Consider the following 19,297-nt stretch of genomic DNA (forward strand, 5'->3'; position numbering starts at 1 on the left):
CTAGTGGAATTCAACTTATGAGAGATTTTAAAAGAGCATTTGGGGTGAAATGGTTACCACTGTTGGGAATGTTTATAATGAGATGACAACAATTTATGTTAATTAACAAAAGAACCAGCAAGGCAGCGAAAAAACTTTTTTATGGGTGGAAGTTATGATCTGGAATGCACTCCCTGAAAGGGCGGCAGAAGCAGATTCAACAGTAACTCTTAACTCAAAGTCGTAAGTAGAATTGAAAGTTGAAAAGTTGCACTGTTACAGAGAAAGTACAGGGAAGGATTAGGACCAATTTGGTAGTTCTTTCAAAAAGGTGGCTCGGGCCTGATGGGCTTAATGATCTCCTATGTCATCATTTTCGATGATAATACCGTGCTGTGAGGCAGTCTGTCAGTGCAAATAGTCTTTCAGAGGTTTTCACCAAACTGTAGTTTGACAAACGTGAGTGGCAAGAAAATAGTTTTATCTGGCTGAAATTCAAATATCTGCTTCCATGCAGATATTTTCACGATTGTGATAAAGGGCAGTTTTTGCAGACAGTATAAGCTTAAAAACACATTAATTATTAAGTCATATTGTATCAGATTTTTAGCTTTGGAGTCAATGTTAATAAAACCTTGGAAGGGTTAATTTTGCTGCTGTTTACCTTTATATTCCTGACTTGTATCTATTTCCATGACTTATGGTCTTTCCTAGCCACAAAGTTGTAAGATTGTATGATACTGTTAGCAGGCCTTGAACTCTTTAGAATGCAAACAATGAAGGGAAAATTAAGTGTCTACTGCTGGTTACTTTCCTGTGTGGTGTAGAACTACATTGAAGATGTCTGCAGTTGTTACAATGGTTAACTAGCATACCATTCTTCCTCCATTTCATAAAGATACTGCCCATTCCCCACATTTTCAAATGAGAGAAGCATGTGTGTGATAAGTGTGATTGGGCCTTACCCAGTGAATGAATGCAAAAGTGATAATGGGAACTGCAGATGCTGGAGAATCCAAGATAACAAAGTGTGGAGCTGGATGAACACAGCAGGCCAAGCGGCATCTCAGGAGCACAAAAGCTGACTTTTAGGGCCTAGATCCTTCAGCAGAGAGCCCTCTGATGAAGGGTCTAGGACCGAAACATCAGCTTTTGTGCACCTGAGATGCTGCTTGGCCTGCTGTGTTCATCCAGCTCCACACTTTGTTAGAATGAATGCAAAAGTTAGCCAACAGCATAGTTTCATTTCTCTTCCCATACGACTGCAGTTCAATAATAATGCCATGGAATAACTGACAAATAATAATTTTTCAACTTTCATTATTGGAAAGCATTGAGATTTTCAGTTGTTTCATCAATAAACCTTAAGTTTTCTAAATGTCTGGTTGGACTGCATCAAGCAACTTAGACTTTTCTACTGAAATGAGTCATTACTCTTAGATCATCCTGGCACACAACAGGATTCCTAGATTTTTTTTCCTGTTGTCAACTACCTTTTAACCACTTTTGTCTGCCTTCCCCCACCCTAACTCTCACCTCCAATAATAACAGGATCACAGATTCTTTTAGAACTAAGATTGAAACTGTCTGTTCCACTGCCTGTGGCATATTCAATTTGCCTTGCCCACCAAAGTTAAACTTCCTCCAAGGTTCTTGTAGTTGTGAGGCTGGAAAAGCACAGCAGCTCAGACAGTATCTGAGGAGTAGGAAAGCCGACGTTTCAGGCCGAAACCCCTTAGACTCTAGCCACACACCCACCCTCCAAGGATCTATCCATCAATCCCCCTCCTCTATTTCTACTCTCAGCATCATCTGAAGAAATGTCTTCAGGTTCCATATACAAGCTCATGACACCCAGCTCTAACTCAACATCACCTCTTTTGACACATCCACTGTGTTTTTGTTTTCAGATTGTATATCTGTCATCCTGGATGAGATGCGATATCAGCAAGTTAAAAGTTTGGAAGACCAAAATCCAGTCCCATTTCGCGCTCCCCCACCCCCAGCTATAATATCTGCTTGTTCATCACCAATGATTTCCCCGGTGTCATCGGCTCATTTTAAAGACAACTGTTTGCAAACTTAACATCCTATTTGACCTTGAGTCATGTTTCACACCCTCCATCTTTGCCATCAGAATGAACATGCCCTTCAACCCGCTTAATGTCATTAACCTCTTCTCCACATCTCCTGAATAAGTTTATCAAACCTTTGAAAGCTCGAGATTCAAGGTCAGCTTGCATCTTGCACTTCTGTAAACTTCAGCTCATCTAAACACTACCGCCTGTTTCCCAACTCACACCAAATTCATTCGGTCATCATGCCTATACTAAGGACCTACTCTGTCTTCCAATTCCCCAATTCCTCCATTTTATAGTTCTCACCTTCAAGTACAAATCCATTCACGATCTTTGTTTCCCATTATTGCTGGCTGTACTTTCAGCATTCTAAGTCCTCAGGTTGCCTTTTTGACCACCCTCGAAGTAGGGAATGGATACAAGCAAATGCAAGATTTGGCACCACCGGCCTACATGTCAGTTTCCATTCTCCATTCTGTCAGATAAGTGCCTGGTTATGGATTAATGGCGTATTGTTGCAGGCCAATTGAGATATTCAGCAAGGAGCAGTTTAATTGCCTGGAACTGGTCTCTCTGCAGCAGACCAGGAGTGCAGTTCTCTAGGCTAGCTTGGGGTCATTGGCTGGATTCAAAACAACCATAAGCTTATCATCAAGCTGTTGAATCTCTTTTGTGATTTAGTGGTTGGAGAACAGGCGTATTGATTTTGGAACACCTCTTCTCTCACTCAGCTGCCAATGCACGCTGAGCCTGTATGGATGGCAAGCCTGCTCTGTGGTTACTAATGGGCCAAACTGGTGAAATTCACAGCTAAATGACTGTTTACCACACAACACTGGCTTCTGATCTTCACTGAAGCCCGACAGCGAGGTCTTGAAGCCTGTGAGGAAAATCCTGCTGCTCAACTCTGAAAAATTACTTCCCTAAACATCTTTCTCCCCTCTAAGACCTTCCATGAAACCTGCCTGTTTGACCAAGACTCTGGTCATCTCTCTGAATCACTCCTCCTTTGATGCATTGTCTCTTGTTTGAATATGCCTCTGTGAATCACATTGGAATATTTTTCTCTACTAAACTTGTTTTATACATCGGTGCCTTGTTCTCACTGAGGCAAGATTTCAGTATTTGATCACTGGCCTGTGGAAAGGTTTGTCAGATTTTGTCCTTTCTTCAGTTTCTAAGGCTTAGTAATGTCACTGAATTTGAGGTCTATTTGACCACATTTCATTGACTGCCTACATTTGTCTCTGCGTGGCCTTAATATGACTAAACCTGTCCATTCTTGCTTTGTATCCCAAAATGACTGCAGGAACCAAAAATAAAGCAGCTTATAGTTCATTCCAACATTTACAATTTGATAAATTTTTTTTATATTTTCAATGGCCATTTCCATTGTCGGCTTTTTAAAACATCAGTCTTTTATCCTTGACAAAGCCTGTTATCCTCATTTGATCACTGAAGAATTGAAAATCATTCGTGGCCATTGCATAAGATAGATATTGGTAGAAGCTGGTTTCAGACACGAACAGTTGATGAATTGAGTATCCTGATGGTTAGGGGTTTAGGGAGCAGGAGAGTCAGTAATTCCCTACAGAGGTAAGACTGAAACCTCCAGACACAGCCCTGCATAAATTCTTCTGTTTGTTCGGTGATTTTTAGTTAGCAGCATGATGTATTTTCTGACATTATAGGAGCAGGCAGAGAATAAGAACATGTCCCTGACCTACATCATGGTTAAACTATGAAAAGAATGCACTGGAGATCTGACTGTTAAAACAGAGCCCTTGTCATGTCTTTTGAGGACAAGCAGGATTATTTGTTAGCAACCGCATATCGTTTAAATAACAAAGACTGTTTGAGTTTGTCAGTTCAAGTGAAGTCATTCACCATTGCCATATTGTATTCGTTCAGTCAATCTATCAAGGAACTTTTAAACCAAATGATTTGAGCAGTATCTTTCTAGAAGAGCTTGCTAAATTTATTTTTCTTCCTCTCCTGTCAAAGTGTTTGATCCCCAAGCGGAGGTATGGTTCTGAGGACACAGTTGGCATCTGCTACCATAACTGTGTTCTGTTCTTCATATCTGTGCCTCAACGGTGACTTGGATGAAGAATGGAGAGTGAATTTGGGCAGAGTTGTAAGAAGTGTTGCACATAGTCTGGTCCATTTCCTGGTCTGCGAGATGGTTTAAAATTGACATGTGTGTTTGAAATGGCTGCATTTTTTCCTAATTTTTTTTAACTCATCCCAAAAAGCAGCAATTTCTTGATGGAGTACACTTTCAGAAGGTAATATCTGCCATCTAGTTCTTTGCCCAAATGACTGTTCCTTATGCTGTTCTTTGACTGGTAGGTGCAAGCCTATTTGATCCAGTCTGCATGGCCTGACCCAGATGTGCGTTCTTTCAGCAGGAGTTGCTTGATAGCAATCCAGACTAGACACGTTAACTGATTTGTCCTTCTGTAGCCTAGTGTGGTCCGAGTCTATATTGTATAGTCACGTATATATTTATATAATGGTGTGGACAGTGAAGGAGATTATTTAAGATTCCGAAGAAATCTTGATCAATTGGGTTAGTGGGCTGAAGAGTAACAGATGCAGTTTAATTTGGATAAATGCAAGGTTCTGCATTTTGATAAAACAAACAAGGGCAGGACTTATACAATTAAAAATAGGGCCATGGGAGGGGTTGTAAAACAGAGAGACCTAGGGGTTCAGGTACTTAATTCTTTGAAGTTTGTATCACATACAGATTGCGTGGTTAGGGTGGTGTTTAACATGCTTGTCTTCATTGGTCAGACCTTTGACCATGGGATTTGGGATGCCACGTTGAGGTTGTACAGGATGTTGGAGAGGCCCCTTCTGGAATACTTTGTTCGGTTCTGGTCTCCCTGTTATAGGAAGGATATTATTAAGCTGAAGAGAGTTCAGAAGAGATTTACCAGGAAGCTACTGAGAATTGAGGGTTTGTCTTATAAGGAGAGGCTGGATAGGCTGGGACTTTTTTCACTGGAGCATAGGAGGTTGAGGGGTGACCTTATAGAAGTTTAGAAAATCATGAGGGTGAATAATAGATTTTTTTCCCCTGAGATGGGGCATTTTAAGGCTAGGAGGCATATTTTTAAGGCGAGAGGAGAAAGATTTAAAAAAGACGTGGGGGCAATTTTTTTTTAAAAATTTTTCGTGTGCAGAATGAACTTCCAAAGGAAGTGCTAGATAAGGGTACAGTTACAACATTTCAAAGACATTTAGATAAGTACTGGAATAAGAAATGTTTGGAGGGATATTGGTCAAATGCAGTTCAGTGACCTAGTTTAATTTGGGATTATGGTCGGTTTGGACTGGTCAGTCTTAAGGGTTTGTTTCCATGATATATGACTCTATAAATCAATTGCAGAATAACTACTGTCCCCCACCTGAGGCCATAGTTCAGCTACCTACTGGCTAAACTCGATGAACAATTGAAAGGAGAGGGAACTCAGAAAGAGGTTGCAGCATCTCCAGGGCACAGAGTAGTTTTAGTTGAAGAAGGTCATCGTTCGTGATTTTTTAAAAATCTTTTTTCAAGCAGTCAACTTTAGCAGATGACTTCACATTTTCCGTAAACTTGACCTTAACGTACTTAGATCAGAGGTTGTGCAATCAAGGAAATGATGTACCTGCCCTTCCAAACCAATGTTTAAAAAAACGTGAAGTATTACATTGTTCAGGCTAAAAACTAATAACGTGTATTGTGAGAAAGTAAGATTATACAGAAGCAAACATAACTTTAGAAGCTGAAAGCAATGCGCCTTTGAGCCTTTAATGTAAGTAGACCATAGGGCTAACAGGGTTCTGTGTACCTTACTGATGTACCCACATGCAATCAGACTGTGTAAACTGAACTAAGCAAAAGCTCATCAAATTTTAACACTGATTCAGATAGTTTCTACCTAATACGTGTCAACCAAGATAGATTTCAAAGTATTAGGTCAGCTTCACAGATACCAGCTTAAAGCAATTTAGATGACTTGAAAACGAAGCACATTTGTTAATTTCAGGTTGGCAGGATCCTCTGCTTGGGCAATCATTGGGATATTCATCGATTGTTTCCAAGCAGCAGTTGTCAATAAATCAGCAAGTTAACCTTTCCGGGCAGTGGAATAGGATCAGATTCAATCAACCATTAAGTATAGACAGCTGACAGCCTGGTCATCCATTTTAATTATTTCTCCACTCGGAATTTGCTCAAGTAGCACTTGTCAGGCAATAGGAATAGCTCAGTCCTAAATGTCCACGTGTTTAATGAGAATCTACGAATTAGCCAACACCTTGACATGTTAACTTCATTATCGGAGTTCTGCAATTACTGGGCTAAATTGCTCATGCACTTTAAAATACTGATGTCTTCAAGAAGCATTTTGTGTTCATATACATGCAAGAAAACCTTCCAGACAGAAGTTTTCTCAAGTCAGTTTCAGTTTGACCCAAATAGCCACATCTACATTCTGTTGCAGAAGATATAGTATTCATATCTGATCCAAGGTCGTGCTTCTACAATCATTTGCTCCCACGTTCCCCTAGATCACCATATCAACTGATTTCACTTATATCACAAAATACATCAATAGCTTGAGTAATGCTAGTTAACCATTCCAGGGAAAGAAATTTAGACTTAATCACATGTGTTCCCTTATTAAATAGTGGATAGTTGTTTAAAAATAATCAAAAATATCTGGTGACTGGTAACATACTGGTAATTCCTGTAATTTGCTTGATGTAAACTAACTAGCTTCCTGATTGCGTGCACTGAAAACCTAGCACAAGCACAATTGGCTGAACAATCATGACTTTTAATGACTATTTCTAATTTTGTAATGTTACATGAGAGATCACTGTCAACACATACCACCAAAATTCCAGCATTGCATGTGAATTTTTTTGTCAGAAATGATTAGGAAGATTGTAATAAGTCAATTAAACTGATGACTGTGCCAAATAGCTTAAAAATCAAAATTTCTTTTCTTCCTCTCAGTCTTTTTGTAAATGTTTTCACAGTCTTAGGAAATAAATTTCAAATAGCAGTAACAGTGCAAATCAACAAGCTGTTTTTACATGGCCATGTCTCAGTGAAGTGCTTAAATTGTGCTTTTAAATAAGCTATCACCAGAAAGTTTTATTGAGGGTCGACAATGCTGAATGTTATGTTTAATGCTGAAATATTACTGAAATAGGTTCTTAAAAAAGGGTGTTATTTTTTCCTCTTGCATCAATTACTCTTTGAATACCTCTCTGAAGGTAAAATCCTTTTGTTTTGTTATCTGTTGCTGAGATAATATGTTGAATAATAAATGCAGACAGAATAATAAGAAGCTATATAACCTGTTCGCCATCATTTAAGATGACATGGAACCTGAAATTACAACCATGCTACACAAGTATACCAGTGTTACTGAGCACAAGTAATTGCATCCAGTAAAAAAAATTCCACGTCTGTCGCAGCTTCCACAATCTGAGGATATCTCATTGACAACCGAGTAGATTTGTAGTGTAGTCATTGAAGAAAATGCAGTAGACAATTTGCACGACAAACTCCTGGAGAGATTGGCAAGGCATCAAAATAACATACTTATCGAAAAAGACTGAAGATGGATGGAAAGGAGAGAGAGAGGATGACGGGGGAGTTTCCCTACATTGTATCAATGTGATGATGAGCGGATAATCTGCTTTGCTGTTGTTGGTTGAGTGATAAATACTGGCTGCAGCATGTTCTTTTCTACAGAGAAATCTCATGTGAGCTCTCACAGCCACTGACAGTTCAGACAGTGTCTCGGTTTAACAACTCCTCTGAAAGATGGCCTCCTTACACTTCACTTTTTGTGTTCAACTCTCTAGAGTGGGACTTGAATTCAGAATCTTCTAAGAGATAAGATTGCTACCAACTGAGTCACAGTAAAGAAACGGAGCCTTACTGAATGACTCGATGTAGAGATATCTAGTCTTTTGGAGCTGGAAGCCAGCTGACATTTGAAAGCCACCAAGTGGGTACATGTCAGATAATGGAGTACGCTGAGCTCCCATTAACATAAGCAGCAGCGCAAGCAAAAAAATCAAAGCTCCTCCGAACACAAAATCAACCTGTACCCCTTATCATTCCTCTCTGCTTTCTCCACCTTCAGCTTTTCTTAATAAACATGTTGTTTTATTTTTGGCGGTGAGGGGGTCATTTTAGCTCAGTGGGCTGGAAGGCCTGTGTCCAAAGCAGTGTGATGCCAACAGCGTGAGTTTGATCCCCATATCGGCTGAGGTTTCCATGAAGGACTCTCCTTCTCAACCTCTCTTCCCCTCACCTGAGGTGTGTTGGCTGTCAAGTTACATCACTTTCATTCGTCTGTCTCTAATGAGAGAGCAGCCCTATGGTCTGGTAAGACTATGGAAACTTGACTTGGCTTTATTTCTGGCAGCATCCTTGCGAATCTGTTTTTTTTGTACTTTCCTGAGTGCCTGTGTATCCTTTTTACTAATAATGAGGTGACACAAAGGTGGGTCGAGTTGTGGATAGTGCGGAGGGCTGTTCTAGGTTACAAAGGGACATTGATAGGATGCAGAGCTGGGCTGAGAAGTGGCAGATGGAGTTTGATCCTGAAAAGTGTGAGGTGATTCATTTTGGAAGGACAAACTTGAAAGCAGAGTACAGAGTTAGCAGTAAGATTCTTGGCAGTGTGGAGGAGCAGAGGGATCTCGGAGTTCATGTCTCCAGTTCCCTGAAAACTGCCACCCAGGTGGATAGAGTTGTTAAGAAGGCGTATGGTGTGTTAGCTTTCATTAATAGAGGGATTGAGTTCAAGAGCCGTGAAGTTATGCTCTAGCTGTACAAAATCCTGGTTCTGCCACATCTGGAGTATTGTGTCCAGCTGTGGTTGCCTCATTACAGGAAAGATGTGGAAGCGCTGGAAAAGCTGCAGAGGAGTTTTTCTAAGATGTTACCTGGAATGGAGGGAAGGTCTTACGAGGAAAGGTTGAGAGAGCTAGGGCTTTTCTCTTTAGAATGATGAAGGATGAGAGCTGACTTGATAGAGGTGTGCAAAATGATCAGAGGTATAGATAGAGTGGACAGCCAGAGACTTTTTCCTTGGGTGGAGGTAGCTATTATGAGGGGGGATAGTTTTAAAGTGAGTGGAGTTAGATATAGCGGAGACATCGGAGGTAGGTTCTTTACTCAGAGAGTGGTACGGACGTGGAATACATTGCCGGAGAGGGTAGTAGAGTCGGCCTCATTAGGGGCATTTAAGTGGCTGTTAGAGATAGGTAAATGGATGATAGTTTAAGGTAGGGATGGAGGTTAGATGGACCTTCGGTTTAGGGTAAAAGTTCGGCACCACATTGTGGGCTGTATTGTTCTGTGTTCCATGTTCCATGTTCTATTTTCTATGAGACCAGAACTGTTCAATGTATAGTATTCCGGTTGTAATCTAAACAAGGTTTTATAAAATTTCAATTTTCAATTTTATCGCTCTAAAAATGGATACCAGTGTTTTGTTTATTCTTATTTTATCGCCTTGTTAACCCAAGTTATTGTTTTTAGTGATTTGTATAATCTGTATAAACACATGAACCTTTGATAAATCGTTCACTTTGTAAAGTTTGCCTGTAGGGTCTTGCACCCGACCAGCAAATAATCAATAATCACTGAATCATGGATTAGATTCTTGATTTTGGTGATTATCCAATTAGAACCAGCCCATTGTTGGCGTAGGACCTTGCCGATTTACCCTAGTCTGTAGCCTTAAAGGGTATTTTTGAGATTCGATGCTTTATCTGAAATACATAAGTTTTCAAGTGTTTATGGAAGTTAAGTGCCAGTAGGGTACAATTATGGGACAGCAATAATTGTATCATAAGGTTTAGGATGGCTGTGAAAAAGGACAATGAATAATCTAGACTAATAATAAAAAAAACTGAGAGAAAGAGAACTTCAAAGTATAGGAGTGGATCTGGGCCAAATAGTTTGGAGCCAGAAAAAACAGTAACTGAAGAAAAAGAGAGAGTTTGGGCATAATCAAGATCTACTTTCCTGAAAAAGAAAAGTAGGACAAAGTCTGACTTTGATGGAAATTATGATAAAGGAAGAAAAAGTATGCTTGCGACCAGTATCTGATTCAAAATACAATTAAAGACTATGTTGAAAACAGGAAGTTCAGAGAAATGATAAAGCAAATAACAGAAGCAAAGAGGGAGTAAAAAGAGACTGACAGCCAACACTAAAAAGTGTCAAGTTCTACTAATGGCATATAAATAATAAAAGGGCCATATCAGGAAAAGTTGATCAATTTAAAGATCTAAATGAGGATTTACACAAGTGGATAGGGCATAGCGGAGATGTTAAGTGAATACTTTGTATCTGTCTTTACCAACAATATATGCTACCCATGGAGAAACAGGAGTTAATTCACCTACTAGAAAGGTTTACAAATATAGAGTCAGACAGCATGGACACAAATCCTTCAGTCTAACTCCAACATGCCGACCAAGCTTTCCAAACTAAATAGTCCCACTTGCCCACATTTGGTCCATATCTCTCTAAACGTACTCATGTTCCTGTCCAAATGTCTTTTAAATGTTGTAACTGTACCTGCAGCTACCACTTCCTCTGGCAGTTCATTCCATGTACGAACCACACTTCGTGTGAAATGTTTGCCCCTCAGGTCCCTTCTAAAACTTTCTCCTCTCACCTTAAAAATATGCCCCCTAGTTTTGAATTCCCCTACTCTTGGGAAAAGACCTTGGCTATTAACCGTATCTACGTCCTTCATGATTTTATAAACCTTTATAAGGTCACCCCTCAACCTCTTACGCACCAGTGAAGAGAATCCCAGCCTATCCAGCCCCTCCTTGTAATCAAACACTCTAGGCCCAGTTACATCCTGGTAAATGCCACCCTAGGGCAGTTGTCTCTGTAAGAGTTTTCACGTTCTCCCCGTGTCTGCGTGGGCTTCCTCCGGGTGCTCCGGTTTCCTCCACAGTCTAAAGATGTGCAGGTTAGATGGCTTGGCTATGCTAAATTGCCCGTAGTAAGTTAGGTGGATTAGCCATGGGAAATGCAGGGTTACAGGGAAAGGGAAGGAGGATGGGTCTGTTTGGAATGCTCTTCAGAGCAGCGAGGTGGACTTGTTGGGCCAATTGACCTGTTTCCACACTGTAGGGATTCTATGAATGATGAAATCTTTTCTGAACTCTCTCCAATTTAAGAATAACCTTCCTTTGGAAGAGTGACCAGAACTGTCCACAGTACTCTAAAAGTGGCCTCACCGGTGTTCTGCACAACCTCAACATGACGTCAAACCTCCTACACTCAATGGTCCGAGCAATGAAAGCAAGTGTACCAAACACCTTCCTACCACCATGTATATCCATGACGCAACTTTCAAGAACTATGTACTTGAACCCCTAAGTATCTCTGTTTGACAACACTACCCTGGGCCCTCCCATGAATTATATAAATCCCATGCTTGTTTACTTTACCGAAATGCAATACCTCACATTTATCCACATTAAAGCCTGCCTACCACTCCTCAGCCCATTGGTCCAATTGATCAAGATTCCTTTGTAATTGCTTTTATTCATTTGTGGGATGTGGACATCGCTGGCAGGCCAGCGTTTATTGCCTGTCCCTAGTTGCCCTTAAGAAGTTGGTGGTGAGCTGCCTTCTTGAACTGCTGCAGTCCACCTGCTGAGTGTTGACCCACAATGCCATAAGAGTGGAAATTCCAGGACTTTGACCCAGCAACAGTGAAGGAACAGCAATATATTTCCAAGTCAGGATGGTGAGTGGCTTGGAGGGGAGCTTGAAGGTGGTGGTGTTCCCATATATCTGCTGACCTTGTCCTTCCAGATGGAAGTAGTCGTGGGTTTGGAAGGTGCTTTTTGAGGATCTTTGGTGAATTTCTGCAGTGCATCTTGTAGACAGTACACACTGCTGCTGCTGAGCGTCGGTGATGGAGGGAGTGAATGCTTGTGGATGTAGTGCCAATCAAGCGGGCTGCTTTGTCCCTGATGGTGTCAGGCTTCTTGAGTTTTATTGGGGCTGCACTCCTCCAGGTAAGTGGGGAGTATTCCATCACACTCCTGTGTTGTGACTTGTAGATGGTGGACAGGCTTTGAGGAGTCAGGAGATGAGTTACTCACCACAGTATTCCTAGCCTGTGACATCCTCTTGTAGCCATTGTGTTTATGTGGTGAGTCCACTTGAGTTTCTGGTCAATGGTAACCCCCAGGATGTTGGTAGCAGTGGAATTCAGTAATGGTAACACCGTTGAATGTCAAAGGAGTGGTAGTAAGGTTGTCTCTTATTGGTGATGGTTATAGCCTGGCATTTATGTGGCGCGAGTGTCACTTACCACTTGTCAGCTCAAGCCTGGATATTGTCCAGATCTTGCTGCATTTGAACATGGACTGCTTCTGTATCTGAGGAGTCATGAGTGGTGCTGAACATTGTGCAATCATTGGCAAACATCTCGTCGTCTGAACTTATGATGGAGGGATGGCATTGATAAAGCAGCTGAAGATGGTTGGGCCGAGGACACTACCCTGAGGAGCTCCTGCAGAAATGTCCTGGAGCTGAAACAATTGACCTCCCACAACCGTGACCATCTTCCTATGTGTCAGGTATGACTCCAATCACTGGAGAGTTTGCCCCCTGATACCCATTGATTCTAGTGTTGCTAGGGCTCTTTGATGCCACACTCAGTCAAATGTAGTCTTGATGTCAAGGGCTGTCACTCTCACCTCACCTCTGGAATTCAGCTGTTTTGTTCATGTTTAAAATATAGTTCTAATGATGTCAGGAGCTGAGTGGCCCTGAGGAACCCAAACAGGGCGTCTCTGAGCAGGTTATTGCTGAGCAGGTGCTGCTTGATGGCACTTTTTATGACACCTTCCAACACTTTACTGATGATTGACAGTAGGCTGATGGGGCAGCAATTGGCCAGGTTGGACCTGTCCTGCTTTTTTGTGCACAGGTCATTCTTGAGCAATTTTCCACATCACTGGGTGGATACCTGTACTGGAACTTTCTTTACTGGCGACTATACCACCAATTTTGGTGCTATCCGCAAACTTACCAACCATTCCTCCTACACTCTCATCCACCTCATTTACATGAATGACAAACAACAGTGAATCCAGCACCAGTCGCTGCGGAACACCACTGGTCACAGGCCTCCAGTGTGATAAACAACCGTGCATCGCTGCCCTCTGAGTCCTAGCGTCAAACCAATTTAGTATCTAATTGACGAGCCGTCCCCGAATCCCATGTGTCTAAATTTACTAACCAGTCTATCATGGTGGAACTTGTCAAAGGCTTTGCTAAAGTCCATACGGACAGTATCTACTGCTCTGTCCTCGTCAATCTTTTTGGTTGCATCCTGAAAAAACTCAGTCTATTGACAAGGAAGATGTATTGCTTTAAAAGTTAAATAGGCATTGGGCCCATTGATTAGATGCATCCAAGGATAACGAGGAAAGTACGAATGGAAATTTGGAAGCACTGGCCATGATTTTTCATTCTTCCTTCGACTTACGTGGTACCAGAGGATGGGAGAATTGCAAACATGACACATCATTACGTTATTTCAAGGAAAACAAGGGCATAAGAATAAGCCCAGCAATTACAGATGAGTCAGTTTAACTTTTGTGTTCGGGAAACTCTCAGACACAATTCAGAACAAAGTTAATAGCCCCGTGGACTAATTTGGATTAATCATGGACAACCAGCATGGAGTTCTTGAGGAAAAATCTTGCATCAAAATCCTGAAATTCCTGACTCGCACCCTCACTTGACATAATGGTTATGTACACCAACTGGATTGTAGTTCAAGAAGGCAGCTCAACCCACCACCTTTTCTGGAACAATTGGGGATGAGCAGTAAATATTGACTCAGCCAGTGACACCCACATCCCTTGACTGAGTGACAGAAAATCCCGTTTTTGATTGACTTGCTGGAGTTTTTTTTAAAGAAGTATCGCAGAATATTGATTAGGTAAATACTGCTCATGTGATGTACAGCAAACTTTGTTTTAGCCGGCACTCTCGATACCTGAAATATTGGAATCTTACTGTATTATTGCGATCTCCATGACATCCAAGTAACCAGTTAAGGTTGTAAGTGAGAGGGCTCTCTGTTGGTAAGTATTATTTAAGGCGAAGTTGCATTACTATTTAAGTAATTTATCTTGTAAATAATGTATAACAGTGCTGTGTATACTCCCTGCATTACATTTCCATTACTTAGCTTATTTTTTCATTAAAAACCAAAAGAACTGCAAATGCTGTAAATCAGGAACATGAACAAAGTTGAGCAACCTGAAATATTAACTCTGACTTTTTCTTCACAGAGTTGCTGGAAAAGCTCAGCGGGTCTGGCAGCATCTGTGAAGAAAAAACTCAGAGTTAATGTTTCGGGTTGCTCAGAACTCTAAGGAAGGGTCACTGGACCCGAAAGGTTAACTCTGATTTTTTTCTTCAAAGATGCTGCCAGACCTGCTGAGCTTTTCCAGCAACTTTGTGTTTTTTCATTATGTGGACATCCTGATCAACTGGCACACGCCTGTCCCATAGTTGGCTGTAGTTGGACTAATAAAAGGCCTTTGGGACAATGCAAAGTGGACAAAGTTATACCTGCTAATGTCGCTGTCAGACCCTCACTTTTCCTGACATATATCAATGGCCTAGTTCATGGTGCACTGAGTACAGTTTCAGAATTTGCAGAGGAATAAATCTGGGGATTTTCTTTCTGTTACAAAAGGTATTAAGGGATATAGGCCAATAGGTAGAGGCCACATGATCTCATTGAAATGCAGAACAGGCTCAAGGAACGAAATGGCCTACTCCCGTTCCCGTGATCCTATACAAAACTTGGAAGCATTGTTAACTGTAAATGGAACTTCAAAGTGATACAGTTAAGTTGATGGAACAGACAAGTTACTTGCAATGTGGAGAAATATGAGGCGATTCACCTTGGTAGAAACAAATGTGGAGAGGGTAGTGATTGTAATAAAGTTAGCCAAATGGACATTGTAGAGTATGAGTTCCCTGTTTGGGGCTTTTAATCTAGTCCAATCAGGGAGACCTGGTGACAGATATAAACAGGAATATCAGACGTCCTTTTACTCTTGAGAGCTAGCTCTGAGGAAACTGGATCAGTGTCAAAGATTTCCAATGTGTAAATAAAGGGTGACTTGCTGACAGGATACTGGCCTCTTGTGGAGTTATTTCAGACAGAAAATGTAAAGTACAATTCTAAATGGTGTGCAGGAGTAGGGGGACCCGAGTGATTTTAAAATGGAACAGGGAGAGGGCAGGAGAATGGCATTTCATGGAATGATTATTTTGTAGGACCGCATAGCCTTGTCCCGCACTGTAAAAAAATCTGTAATTCTCCAATACATCAACCCAAATTGTGGGCAAAATTATAGCTGATGAGGAAGAAAGGGGACAGTCTCCAACCCAAATGGAGAAATGCATCTCTCTGGCCTCCTTTGAACTTAAACACATTTACTGAAAAAACCAAGCACAGAAAGTGTTGAAATTTCCACAGGGTTAAAACTCAGCTAGGCAGCCACAAGGTGGGGAGGAAGTGGTGCTCATCATGAGTGATGGGTGGGATTGAGCAGCTGATTTTCTTCCTGCCCACCATTATAATGTGTTTGTGTAGCAGACACTTGCACACTTTTCCTTTCCATTAATTACACTGCTTCCAAGCAAAATGGAAAAGGTTATTTGCTAAGTAGTGATCACCAACATGATATAGTTTCCATAGCTGGAAGGCATCCAGTTCCACCATAATGGATTATGAAAAAAAAGGCCTCGTTTTAAGTCCCAATTATTTAGTACATAAAAAAGGCAGAAATTCAGGCAACCTTCTTGCAAATACTTAATGGCACATGTATGCAAATAGAATAAGAAAAGTTACCCTTGAGTTTTTAATTATTTAGAATTTGACTCATCAATGCATTTGGAATCGATAATAGTCTTAAAAAATAGGCACACCAGGAACAAGAGGAGGCCTTTCATCCCCTCAAAACTACTTGGCTCTGCAGTTAGTTCATGGCTAATCAATACTTCAATGCTTTTTTCCCCCACTTTTATTCTATATCCCTTGATAGCTTTACCCAGTAAACAATTATTGAATTCAAACTTGAACTCAAATAGTTTGAATATTCATAACTTCTTAGACTGTGGAGTTCCAGATTTCCCTTACTCATTGAATGCAAAAGTGCTTCTTAATATCGCAACAGAATGACGTGACTCTAATATTAAGACCAAGTCCCCTCCCATCATCCTTGTCAAATTCTTAACCTTCCTTTCAGAAGTAATAGTTTCTCAGTATCTGTTATATTATCAATCAGATTGCCACTCAATCTTATTAACTGAGGGAAATTAAAGCCAGGTATATGTAGCTTGTCTTAATTCAACCCTGTAATCTATTTGCAAGTCATCTTACTGTTTTTCCAGATAGTATGCGTAAATGATGAGATCTGACCCTTTAATGTTACCATTTTAGGAAGTTGTAATTCATGAGTTTCAATTCCTTTTCATCAATGCCAGAGACTGGTAGTGTTATGCTTTGTAAAGCTAAGGTAATCACCAGGACCGACATGCTGGACAAACCATCAGCTGTCTGCTTTCTTTCTCTTGCTTTAAATAGGGATTTGGGAGTCTGCCAGTAAGTAGAGAACAGAATGTATGCTGTTACTTTGATAACATGTTGTCAGCAACTACCTGAAAATGTGTCTATTGCGTTCCAAACATTGAGTTGGTTACTGAAGAATCTTTCAATATAGTATGTTTTCTTTCTCCAGTTTGGATACTATAAAAAAAACTCATTGCTCAGAGCGATAAGAAATTGTTTTATTTCAGTCTTTTTCTCATCCGGCAAACATTATTTATCAGAACAGGAATGGGTATTCAGTGCTTTAATAAATACTGGATACTGCTTTGCTGGAAGTCTAAAATAAAAACTGAGAATGCTGGAGAAACTCAGCCGATCTGACAGAATCTATGGACAGAGAAACCGAGTTAACATCCAATTATATCCAAAGGACTTCCTTTCAGAACAGAGATTTGGTTCCACATTGAACTCTGTTTCAAAGAAGAGTTATATTGCATTTAAAATGTCAATTCAGTTCTTTGAGTCTGTTTCATCATTCAGTTAGATTTGTATCTTGACTGTCTAGATTCTGTACCATTGCCTAACAAAAGTCTGTCTGGCTCTCTGATTTCAGATAAGACTGCGTGATAACCCAGGCCGAGTGAGCAGTTCTGATGGAAAATCTGCCACTTGGTAAACTAGCCCTACTGCCGAACAGGTTGTGCCTGGGCTGGCAGTGTTCAGTGTCAGATCAGTTAGCACGGTGTATTGATACAATACTGACATTGATTCATTCAGCTGCCTCCTGACAACCAGCTAGGAAGTGCCTAAATGTCATTCATTATATCTTCAAGATTTTTCTCATTGATAAACATTATGACACACAATGGTGGAATACCTCCAACTCAAAGGAGGGATTTAAAATGACAGATCACCACGAGAGAGAAAAATAATAAATTATAACAAACAAAAACACTTTTTAGGGAGACCTTTATTAATGATTTTCATGACAGACCACTACAAGAGAAAAAAAAGATAAATTACAAAAACAAACAAGCATTTTATAGGGAGATCTTTATGAATAATTTTTGTAACAATTATTATTTTGTTTTATTTTAATGTGCGGTACTTTATCTTCAGGTCCCTCCCTCCAATCATGTCCCTTTTAAACTAAAGCTTCGTACAGAGAATTTAAACCATCCACAATTATTTGGATTCCAAATCAAAGTGAGCTTTAATAACCGGCTGTAAGCTCATGAATCTGCATTAAACAGCATAAAACAAATACAAATCAAATAAACAAAGCAAAGATAGTGAATATTATTTCAAAGAATATCTAACGCTGTATCTGGATAACCTTCTTAACTACAGCAAATTGATGTAAAAACTTGTTCAGTCCCTGCCTTCTCTAATGCAGTTTTAAATTTTAGGTTCTTCCTTCCACTCAGCAATTTTCTTCATGGTAGAAAGCAAGCTACAGGATAGTCCAAGGACACCAGATCTCCATGCGTCCACTCCTTGTGTCCCCATCACATCAGGAACTGTAGAGCATTGGGTATGGGAGGGGTTTGAGGAGGGGTAATGTTCGTTGTATAAACCTATCACTCATTCAGAAGTAATCATGTATTGCAGTTGTAAACCATTTGTAAATCAAGCACTTTCTTTTTCCTTTTTATTCTTATGCTGGATGTTTATTTATTATTCTTTAAATTCCATACTAAATACTTAGGTATCTGCACCTACATATCTTGTACCTAAGATGGTGCCATTAGCGGCGACATTGCAAATTTTTCACTGCACTCATTTGAGCGCATGTTCCAGAAAAGCTAATTCAAGTCAATTTGATTTAAACTTCAGCTGGGTGAATCATGCCATCTCACGGTTGCATGTAAAGCCACTCAAACATGCTCCCCTCAGCTGTGACTGATCAACTGTGTAGTTTTTATTTAATTAAGGTTTTTGTTGGCAAGGAATTGTTTAGAAGCGCATTGATGATTTGGTATATTCTGAATCATTTCGATGAAAATCGAAGCAATACTGGAACACTCTTACTTCGCTTTAGAACTTTTTAATGTGTTATGGATATCATTAATTTGTTCTGCGCACTAAGAACCTGACCCAAGTCTTTTGGATTAGTTACACTTAATAACAATAGGCTGTGTGTGCAGTCTGTGTGTACAGTCTGTGTCAGAAGTGGTGACAGTAATGACGTTGCAGGACATTCCCTCAGGGACTGTTTTAACACAACACTGATTGACAGTATCCAGTTTCCCTCAATATTGTCACAAGTATGCATATTTACTGCCCCACATTTAACAAAGGTGGTCAGTATAGATTGTAATATCCCTAACAGCATGTACAATATGGAATATACTGTGTTGAGGTTGCTTCAGGGAATTCACAGCACTAAATAGTTGCACACAGCAAATGAAGTTTTAAATATAGCTAAAACAATTACAACACAACTTCCATCATTAGTTGATGTAGGTTAAAGCAAGGGAGTGGGAGGCAGGGAAAAAACAACAGAAGTAACAACGATTCGGCTCCCTAGTCGTAGTTCCATCTCAATCATTAGTTTGTATTTCAGAAAGCTTGTCACACATTGCCAGGTGC

General features: G+C 40.3%; 1 protein-coding gene across 2 annotated transcripts in view; it reads left to right on the forward strand.

Moving 5' to 3' along the window:
* The window catches only part of sumf1 (sulfatase modifying factor 1), a 175,387-nt gene that overhangs the window by 108,878 nt on the left and 47,212 nt on the right, over positions 1-19,297 (forward strand). The window lies entirely within an intron of this gene.

This window comes from Stegostoma tigrinum, chromosome 11 (genome assembly GCF_030684315.1).
Source record: "Stegostoma tigrinum isolate sSteTig4 chromosome 11, sSteTig4.hap1, whole genome shotgun sequence".
Classification (NCBI taxonomy): Eukaryota; Metazoa; Chordata; class Chondrichthyes; order Orectolobiformes; family Stegostomatidae; genus Stegostoma; species Stegostoma tigrinum.